Source organism: Lynx canadensis, chromosome C2 (assembly GCF_007474595.2).
Source record: "Lynx canadensis isolate LIC74 chromosome C2, mLynCan4.pri.v2, whole genome shotgun sequence".
Classification (NCBI taxonomy): Eukaryota; Metazoa; Chordata; class Mammalia; order Carnivora; family Felidae; genus Lynx; species Lynx canadensis.
In genome coordinates, this window is record NC_044311.2 from 138,756,798 (window position 1) to 138,767,965 (window position 11,168).

General features: G+C 38.0%; 1 pseudogene; it reads right to left on the bottom strand.

The window, feature by feature from the left end:
- Nucleotides 1-275: 275 nt before the first annotated feature.
- Nucleotides 276-1,425, bottom strand: LOC115522938 (annotated as a pseudogene).
- Between the last annotated feature and the right edge of the window lie 9,743 nt (nucleotides 1,426-11,168).

An 11,168-nucleotide genomic window follows, 5' to 3' on the forward strand; every position in this document is an offset into this window, starting at 1 on the left:
GAAGCTAGGCAAGGTTGGGCCTGGTTAGTATTTGGATGGAAGAAGTACTGATTCAAAAAGGCAATAATTTAAAATCTTTTCACACACACACACACACACGCACACACACACAAATGGTCCACAAAACATTTTCCTTTCCTTCTGAAGATTTTAGGATGCATAATGAAACATTAACCAGTCTTTTTCTATTAAATGGCCAATTGAGACAAGCGGTTCAGAGACCATTCTTCCAACACTGATTAAGACTGTGGTGACATGTACCAGGGAAGCTTTCGTTACGCTTTCCGAACTTTGGGGGCAGACTTGGTGACCTTGCCAGCTCCAGCAGTCTTCTTGTCCATTGTTTTGATGACACCCTCAGCAATTGCCCATGCCATGTCACGAAATCCCAAACCCAGAGGAAGATAGTCAGAGAAGGTCTCTAAATGCTTGGGCTCTCCAGGAACCATTTCAATGATGGCAGATCACCAGACTTCAACAATGTGGGGCCATCTTCCAGTTGGTTTTTCCCCATAAAGTCAATACATTTTCTACCTCATCTCAGCAAAATTACAAGCAATGTGAGGTGTGAGATTTTTTTACATTAAAGGAAATTCTTATTAACCATATATTGTTCATAAATGTTCCTTTTTTAAAAAAGAAGTCAACTTTCTAGAGTAGTGCAATCCTCATGAATGACTTCAGCTTTGCATCATGAGTCTTGTGGTAAAAAAAATCATTTTTTTTTACAGTATGATACTTTCCAAATAAACTCTTTTAAAATAGTCTAGTCTTTCCTTAGATGTTACAATAAAACAGATACGAAATAGACAACAAAGTATAGTTTGTGTTTACAGAAAAAGCCGTACGTACAAACAGATTTAGGTTATAAATGTATATGTGCACCTGCATAGGTGCATACCCAGCATTAATTTGGTCTGGATGCTTCAGAAGAATCATTTGAATCTTGAAGTCAGCTGCTTCTCTTGGTGGGTCATTTTTCTCTGTCACCCGCCATATGTCCCAGTAGGTATGTTTGACAGATGCCTTCTTGATACTGAAGCCTGCATCTGCCCCCAGGAAGAGCTTTACTCAAAATTCCATGGTGCATTTTAACAGACTCCACTTCATTTGTAATGCTGACTGGAACAAAGGTGACCACCATGCCAGGGTTGAGAACACCGTTCTCTCTTCAGCCCACAGGGACAGGACCCATAGCACCAATTTTGTAGATATCCTAGATGGGCAGAAGCAAGATCTTGCCCTTTGGACATTTGTCAGCAGAATGCAACACAGAGCTTCCAGCAGTGCGGTTCCACGGGCATTTCTATCTTTATGGGTGGCTTTCCATTCCTTGAACGAAGGTGTATTAGTACTTGAGTCCAGCATGTTGTCACCGCTTCAACCAGAAATTCACAAAAGTGTTACTGTATTGAGATTATACATGATATTATGCATGAAGATAGAGTTAGCTTTTCTCTTGGCCGTGGCTGTTCCAGTAGTTCCATCGTATCACCAAGAAAGTCTGGAACCATGGCACTAAACTTGACTTATGAGAAGGATTGCGTATGCTAAATAGCAGTAGGACTAATTACCTGTTATTTAGAGCCACCCAAATCTCCTCTGATGGAACCCTGTAATAGCTCATCTCATTATTATTAAAATTCTGTAAATAATAATAATAATTTTCGGGCACCTGTGTGGCTCAGTTGGTTAAGCGTCCGACTTCGGCTCAGGTCATGATCTCGTGGTTCATGAGTTCAAGCCCCGCGTCAGGCTCTGTGCTGATGGCTCAGAGCCTGGAGCCTGTTTCAAATTCTGTGTCTCCCTCTCTCTGACCCTCCCCCATTTATGCTCCATCTCTCTCTGTCTCAAAAATAAATAAACGTTAAAAAAATATTTTTTAAATAATAATAATTTCTTCTTCTTCTTCTTCTTCTTCTCTTTCTTCTTCTTCTTCTTCTTCTCCTTTATATAGCCTGGTTTTAGTTGAGAACTTGCCCCTAGGCTCTGCTGAGCCCAAAGTGTCTCACACATATTTTAATGGTACTTTTGCATAGTCTGATTTGTCTCTATACAATTGTTTGTAAGTACCTGCAGTACCCAATCCTGTGTGATAGCTGCAGTTGGCATTGTAGGAGGAATAAATGAAATTATCCTTTGATGCATGTTTGCGTCGCAGACCACCCTTGGTTTGACATCGCACACACTGACAGAAGACAGTATAGATGTAAGGTTGGAGACATAAGGGTGCCTGCGTGGTTAAGTGTTTCTTGATTTTGGCTCACCACTTATGAGATCAAGACCTAAGTCGGGTTCAGTGCTGACAGCACAGCTCCTGCTTGGAATTCTCTCTTTCCCTCTCTCTTTGCCTCTCTCTTTCTCTCTCTCTCTGTCTAAAATGAATAATTAAATGAGTAAATAAACATTAAAAGAGTTGGAGAAATAACTCAATTAGGCTTTTTTTTTTTTAAGTTTTAAAGAGAGAAAATTATCAAGAATTCTCATGGACTCCCTGGGCTATTTCAGTGAAAAATGGAGGAAAAGAAGAAAAAAAAAGAAAAAAAAAGAAAAAAAAAAAAAAACAAGGCTGCCCAAAATCCTTTTTAAAATGCAGAGACCTGATTCCAAAATGGAGTCAAGAAGGCATACCACCCTTTGATACTGAGATTCTTCTGAGGCTGCAAAAAGATTAAGAATGTTTGTGCATTTGGACTCATTTTATGATGATACCAAAGTATCACTTAATTTTACATCTTTGGCCAAGTGTTATTCATGCTTTGGTACTAAGGATTCCTTTTGGACTCCTTCTGACCCTATTGTTGGGAGGGCAGGATAATTTGTGGTAGACTATTAGCTCAGGTCCTCCAAATGAGATTCAATTCTGGGAAAATATTTGAAATTATTTTGCAAAGAGAAAGCAAGATTAAAACACTGAATAACTTTGAGACAATTAAACTGGTGAAAGCATTTCTATAGTTGGTTTCAAATGAAATAAAATAGGAGATAGATGAAGTCGCTATAAAAATTTTAAGAGATTACAGTAAATATTAGATATTCTGGCTGGTCCATCAACTCCTTAGACTATAAAACTACTGGAACAAATTCACTCAAATTTTCCTCACCTAAATGAGCTTTTAAAATGTGATGATAACACAAATATGGAAACTATGGTCTCTTCAGAACAAGTACTGATTAAAGTGGTGTGAAATAAAAGACAGAAATACCAGGGGCGCCTGGGTGGCGCAGTCGGTTAAGCGTCCGACTTCAGCCAGGTCACGATCTCACGCTCCGTGGGTTCGAGCCCCGCGTCAGGCTCTGGGCTGATGGCTCGGAGCCTGGAGCCTGTTTCCGATTCTGTGTCTCCCTCTCTCTCTGCCCCTCCCCCGTTCATGCTCTGTCTCTGTCTGTCCCAAAAATAAATAAACGTTGAAAAAAAAAATTAAAAAAAAAAAAAAAGACAGAAATACGATTCTGTGTGATGGGTTGATAAGGGTCCCTTGACACAGGAATATGAGAGATCTGAGAAAAATTACATTGATATGGTTTAAATGCCTGAGGATGATAAAGAAACTATTGGATACTATCGCTCAATGTACTCATAACCAAATTGGCTAAGGGAATTATTTGCTAATAAAATAGTTAAGGGACTGGCGTGCTTCTGTTAGGGAATATGGTGACCCAATTCTGGAAGGCTTACATGTAGAAATGACTCAAAGTAGAAATTGATGAAGGAGAGTATTGTATTCTAATGTATTACCCCTAAGGTAGTACCCCAGACAGTACTATGAGAATAGATATGATGTCTGAATGTGAGATTTTTTTCCCCATACTTAAACCATTGAGAAAAAGAAAGCCATGTCAATCTGCTGTTGACTTGTTTAAATGTGATGTACTAAATGGACATCCTTAGAATTACCTAAACCTACTCAGGGACTTTATTTATTTATTTATTTATTTATTATTTTTTTAATGTTTATTCATTTTTGAGAGACAGAGCATGAGCGGGGAAGAGAGAGGCAGACACAGAATCTGAAGCAGGTTCCAGGCTCCAAGCCGTCAGCACAGAGCCTGACGTGGGGCTCGAACTCACGAACCATGAGATCATGACCTGAGCCGAAGTCGGACGCTCAACTGACTGAGCCACCCAGGCACCCCCTCAGGGACTTAATTTAAAACAGTGTAGGACATTTGAGTGTCATCAAGGGATTTTTGCTTTATTTAAGAATATTTTAGTTTTACCTGAATTAGTACCCTAAGAGACAGGTTTAATATTCTAGTATTATCTGTGAGGAAAGCTAATAAATCCTGGGGTTTACTTGTAAGGTATGAAAGAATTAGACAAAGTGTTGCCTTAGTAGTATTCCGTATTCAATATGGTTTTAACAACTCAAACTACACACCATGCTAAAGGAGATCAGTATTTTGTGAACAATTTGGTTAGTTGTTTTTTGTTTTGTTTTGTTTTGTTTTTATCCCAGTTCTTATATCAAAAGGAAGCCAAACTAATTTGTATTCGTGTGGAATGGAACCCAACAAAAGCTTACTGTATTCTCACACGGATATAGATCCTGCTGATTATTGACCAAATCTGCCACGAACAGACTTAGATCTGATTAAACGAAAAAAAAGGACTATTATTCATCATATTGATGATACGATGTTGACAACTCAATCTGAAGGTCAAAGAGACTAAAGTAAATGCTGATAAATCAAGATAGCCATGGTAGAGTCACGGATTAACCGAGCTAAACTACAAAGTCAAGCACAAATGATAGGATTCTTAAAAATTACCTGGGCTGGGGACACTACAGATATACTTCAAGGAACCAAAACTTAACTTATTTTCTCTGCCATCTCCAAAATGAAAATAAAGGTCATGGAGATTGATTGGGTTGTTGGTCTCTGGAGAAATCACATACTACAAGTGGGAATTTTACTCGTCTCTTTTCACAAGAGTACCAGGGAAAAAGATGAATTTTAATGATGTTATGTACAACAGAAGACACTCAGCATTTCAAAGAATTCAGTCTAATGGCTTACCCAGTCTATTCCTTGGGGTGGTACAAGCCCAATGCTCAAATGATATAAGTGTCAGCCACTTGCACTCATGCTGTCTAGAGCCTTTTGCAAAAGCTCATATCTGTTACCCAGCAATAATAACTGCTGGGATTTTGGAGTCGAAGTTTGCCAGAAGCTGTTGCCATACAAATTCCCTTTGAAAGACAATTTTAGGTCGGTTACTGGGTTTAAAATGAAACTGTTTCTGCTATGGAAGGACATGAAATTATTTTGAGACACAAAATACCTTTCGTGTCATGGAGTATATCAAAACAACATTCCAATAGAGAAAGAAACACACAAAGGAGTTGGGAATCATATATTAAAAACTATGCCGCCACAGTACCCATCTCATCCGTGAACAGGTGGCTGCCATACCTTTGGGTTCTGTAGTAGATGTACCTGAGGAATTACCTAACTCTACAGTTGAATAGGTGTGTCCCTAATCATCAGTTAATAGATTCTAACTAAGCAATAATGTTCGCATATGGTACTTCCCAGGATACTCAATCTGTAATGCAGCTGTATTGTAGCTGGTCAATGGTTGCAATTTGCAAGAATACTTAAAAATAAATCCACTAAGCAGAATCAGGAGCAGTGTTCCTTGTGGCATCTGAAGAACTAGATACAAATTATTATAAAAATAATAAAACAATATAGTTTTGTGCCAATTCTTAGGCAGTGGCCAATGAATTGGCAATATGATTCATAAACTATGTCTTAAATTGTTAGAGGGTAAAAGTAGTTCCCACATGTGGCAATATTTTCATGAAAAAATTAGTTTTAAGAGGACAAATCAAAGACGTGTATAATGAAGTAAGTATGTGCACACACGCATATGCACACACACACACACACATTAGAATGGAACTAGATCTAAAAAACAATGTTCTTTTTCACTCTGTGCAAGTGATCACTCGAATGCATGAAGTGAGTGGTCATGAAGCCATTCAGACTCAAAAAAAATGAGAGAGAAAAGATACACCTCACCGTCCTTGAAAACTCAAAAATCTAATAATTCTCTTTGTTCAACGGGACCCTCAGAAAACAAAAGCACCTAAAAGCATCCCGAGGGGATCTGGACTGACATGCATCTAATTGGGGGAAGATACTGGCAAGTTACCTATGGTCCCAGTTGTGGGTCTTGACTGGGATAAATATTCATTCTGGATTTGGAATTGTATACTTAGTAACTGAAGCAAACCTCCAATGCTATTGCCTGCAACAGAAAATAAACAGTTTTTAATGTTCGCACCTTTAAGTTATCTGAACAAGTACCCCACTTTACAGCAAGCGGAGTACAACAATGACCTAACAAACATCATATCCAATGGGCTTTTCATGAATGTTCCATCCCAAAAAGTAGTGGACTGTTTGAAATTTGGAGTGAACTATTGAAATATCTGGTTATGAAATTGGGCGGTGATTGGAGACTGAAAAAATAGCTTGAAAGAGAGAAGGATTTATGTGTTAAGACAATATGTGAAGGTAAATGGGGTTTACCATTGGATAGACTGATGGGACATAAAGGAAAAAAAATAGGGAATAGATGGTGGAGACTGATGTAAGAATGGATTTACATGAACTTATTCCTTCCTCTTTCTCCCCCACCTCCTCCTCCTCCTCTTTCTTTCCCCCCTCTTCCCTCTCCTTCTCCTTCTCCCTCCCCCCTCCCACTGTCCCTCCTCCTTCTTTTCCTCTTTCTTTTTCTCTTCTTCCTCCTCCTTCCCCCTCCACCCTCCCAATCTTTCTCCTCCTCCTCCTCCTCCTCCTCCTTTTTCTGCCTCCCTTCTTCTCTTTCTCTTTCTTCTCCTCCTCATTCTTCTCCTTCTCCTCTACCTGGTCCAGCAGTTCTGGGACCTAGATTGCATTTACTAGTTCCAGACAAAAAATCAGCTTCTAAACATGACACCATGACAATTCTAAATATTAAATACTTGAGTTCCTAAAGAGTAACGGGATGGTTATTCCTTCCTGTCGCCTAGCTAAACTGAGATTAATGGTTCTGCCTCTTTACTACCTAGTGGATGAGCAGTTACATTAGCCTATACTTTTCCATTCCTACATGATATATCTGGGAATGGACACTGGCAGTTCTTATGTTGTGGCCAGCTGTATGAGTCAGTACCTTTGCTGAACTTGACAGTTCTACCCCAAGGTGAATTTCTGGTGAAATTTAATAATAAATGGAAATAAGTGGGCATAATTGCTGATTGAACAGGTGCAAAAACTTGGTAACACTAAAAGGAAAATGTAACAATACTTTGGTGCTTTGATAGCAAGATAGTCATACTCCTGTCTTTATTCACAGATGCCCATAATGGTTCAGCTATTTCCTGTCAGAATCTCTTTCTTTGTTTGAATCTGATGATCCAGGATGGGTCCTGGTGGATTTAGTAAGCATTCATTCTACATTATCCATGTGATGGTACATCTCAATGATTTTAATAACACTCTGTGGATGAACATTTGAGAGAGCTCTAAAGTTGATTTTTCTCTTGTTTTTCATTTTACATGTTATGGTAATCACATTGGGCAGTTTTGTGGGGGGTAAGCTACAGAAAGTCTTACATTTCAAGCTCCTACAAAAAATTTTGTTCAACAACAGAGCCATGGACCATTATGTAACTATTGACTTACATTATAATATGTTGAGAAAAATACCTAGATAAAATAGTTTTCAAATATCTTTGGTGATCAACTTACTGTAATATTCTCTGTCCCAAGATTTTCGAGAGTAGAGGCCGAAATCAAGATAAAGAATACTTAGCAAACTGAAATCACTATTAGTTTAGGAAAGACTTGCTAGGCTCACAATAGTCCCAATGCTCTTTGAGTATACCTATGAGGAATTTTTCTGAATACTCCAACTAAACTATAGTTGTAAATAACAGCTATCCATATGACATTCTGCTGAGGAGGTCATATTTTCTGGTTCCAGGATAGATTCTCAAACTATACTTAATTAATAAACTTACTGGCAACAATATGTTTGGTAGATCAGACAAAATTGTCCGAAACATTCTAAAAACAACATGAGTGATTTTGGCTCAAGTCTAGAAGTCATAGGATAAACTAAACTTCTCTCTAATGAAGAGAGATATACTGAGGAAAAAGACTCATGAACTTCTATTACCATTTAGAATGCACGATATTCTAGGAGAGAGATAAAATATAACATGTGGCCTGTATAGAGGATATGCTTTTGGAAAAATGGATTAAAAAACTCAACAGGTTGTTAGCATTCTAAGAGAATGCTGGGCACACTGATGTGAGAAGTGTTATCTATATATACTCCTCTAGGTGGAAATAGCACAGCTCAGGGAAAATAGTGTTTGAACTTGGCAGAAAAAAGCGCAAGGAACTTATATGAAACTTTTGGTCCCAGTAGGTCATGGGAACCCATTTATGGACACCATATTTTGCATAAGTGTTCCTTAACTTTGAAAGCATCATGAATAAATTTAAGAAGCAAATTTACACAATATGCAGTTAATTAGACCTGACACTTTTTAAACATGTCTAGGATTCTTACTAGAGGACATAAAATGGTGATTATTTGAGGAAAAGTTCTATTGGGAATCTATGAATGTGTAAACTTGCAGTATGAGACAGGAAGTATGAAACGTGGAATCTGGAATTAACTGACAGCTGGCCCATTGAATGATTTAATAATATCTATAACAATACTGGTATTGATGACCCTATTGAGAGATTGAATTGGTAGGTTGACCACCTGTTTTTCCAGGGGAAGATGATTGGCTAGAGAAAATGTAGTTTTAGCTAATAATTACTACATTAAACCCATATATTGATCACTTTCATATATTTCAAATTTCACCACGGAAAGGAAGGAAAAGGATTGTGAACTTGGGAATGACACACAAATTTGAGTTGATATATTTAGTAAATTAAAATGCGTCTTTCAAAAGCAATACCTAGGGGTGCATGCGTGACTCGGTTGAGATTCTGACTCTTGATCTTGGCTCAGGACATAATCTCACAGTTCCTGGGTTCGAGCCCTGCAATGGACTCTGCACCAACAGTGCGGAGCCTGCTTGGGAGTCTTTCTCCCCCCTTCTCTCTCTGCCCCTCCCCTGCTCACACATTTTCTCTCTCAAAAATAAGTAAACCTTTTTAAAAAAGAAATGGAAACCCATTTAAAAAAAGCAATTCTTAGGTCTTATTGAGTGATATAGTTAGTATTTTGATGCTTATCATTCAACTTTTTATATTTTATATGTATTTTTAAAGGCACAATATGAGAAGTGGTGAGGTTGAGGCATATGAAAGTAAGAAAGCTAGACAAAGTACAAGGGACTATCTAGGAATGGAGATAACCTAAAGCTTTTTGGTGGTAATTTTATGATTATCACCAGAGATGCATGGAACCATGATATTCACCTATGGCCAAAGAAGGTTGGAAATGTCTTGTTAGTGAATTAGAATACAATGCTCAATGTTCAAAACTCTTATGTAAGCAGTAGGTCTAGGTTAGTCTATATATGCCATTAAAAATAAGCAGATAGATGTGTTACACCTGATTTAAAGGATTACACAGCCTAGTTTCAGCTACATGAAAATAAACAGGGGAGCAAAAAGCTTCCTCAGTAAACTTGTAACATGGGTCCCTTGAGAACAAGTCATCTAGAGCACATCTAGGTGTTTCATCTTCCAAAGACAAAATATGCCCTCTGCAACCGAGAATGGATCCTGGAAACTTTATCTGGAAGTCTTGGGTCTCCCTCATGTTTGCACTTGCTTCTTTCTCCAGCCATCTCCTGATGTAGCATATCCTTTACCTTTATTAAAGTTATACCTGAGTATTCCTCTGGACTGTTGTGAGTTGTTTCAACTATCTTTTCTTGTATAATTGCCAAATCTTACAAGTTCTCTTATGCTCTATGGTTCCTCTTGTGTTTTGGAAATATGTTCAAGTGATTTGATACATAATGCAAATCATTAATTTAAGCACTTAGAAGGCCATAAGAAAATATCAATGTTCTTGGTTTTACTAGAATAGCGTGTAAGAATAGGATTTGAGCAGTGATGGATCAAGGGAGGAGTGGCCTTGGAAGGACTCTGCTCTGGACCCAGGAAATGAGAAGGAAATTTGGGCAAAGAAGATTAAAAGAAGAAGAAGAAGAAGAAGAAGAAGAAGAAGAAGAAGAAGAAACCTTATGAAGATTTATTATTCTTTTTATCTTCAGTTTGCACTATTCATTTTAAACAAGGTCTATGATAAATTACGCTTTCCTGCTGAAGTGGCTCCATCTCCTACATGATAAGCCCGGATTCTATCCCTGCCTGTGGCAGTAATTAAATTAGCCATGCCACCTTAAGATAAATCATTTTTCTTCCCTGGGATCTCAGTTTCCTTATATATAAAAGAAGGGAATTGCAGCCGCTGAGTATCAGTACCTCTTCATATCCAACATTCTACAGTATTTTGTGTTGTGAAACTCATGCATGTCTAACCCACAGCAACACACCAGAACGTTAGAATAACCGTTTTAAAGTTTTTGTATTTTGGCAAAGAGAGAAAGCATGAGCAAGGGAGAGGGGCAGAGAGATAGGGAGAGAGAGAATCCCAAGCAGGTTCTGTGCTGTCAGCACAAAGCCTGATGCAGGGCTTGATCTCCCAAATCATGAGATCATGACCTGAGCCAAAATCGAGAGTTGGACGCTCAACTGACTGAGCCACCCAGGAGCCCCTGGAATAATTTTTATTCACTCTGGCGTATAAATGTTTCTACACTAAGTAACCTAGTACACTAACGTCTATACTTTCTTGTTATCGCTATTTTAAAATCATATTTGAATCATTCTAGGTCAGAACTATGTCTTCATTTACTTTAGTGATTAGGTTTTATGCTGAGTGATTAGAGATCTAAAATGTATAACAGCTTCTGCTTTATTTGTCCATTGTGTTGACAGAGATAAGTCCACCCTCACCATTCATTCATCATAAAAGAGAAAAGTAAGAGACATGGAAAATATCAAGTACATATATAATCCTGGTTTATTAGAATTTTCCAAAAAAAAAAAAAAAAAAAACCAACAAAACAAAATAAAACAAAAAACAGAACCAATAAAAGATACAGTAAAACCTTGGATTGTGAGTAACT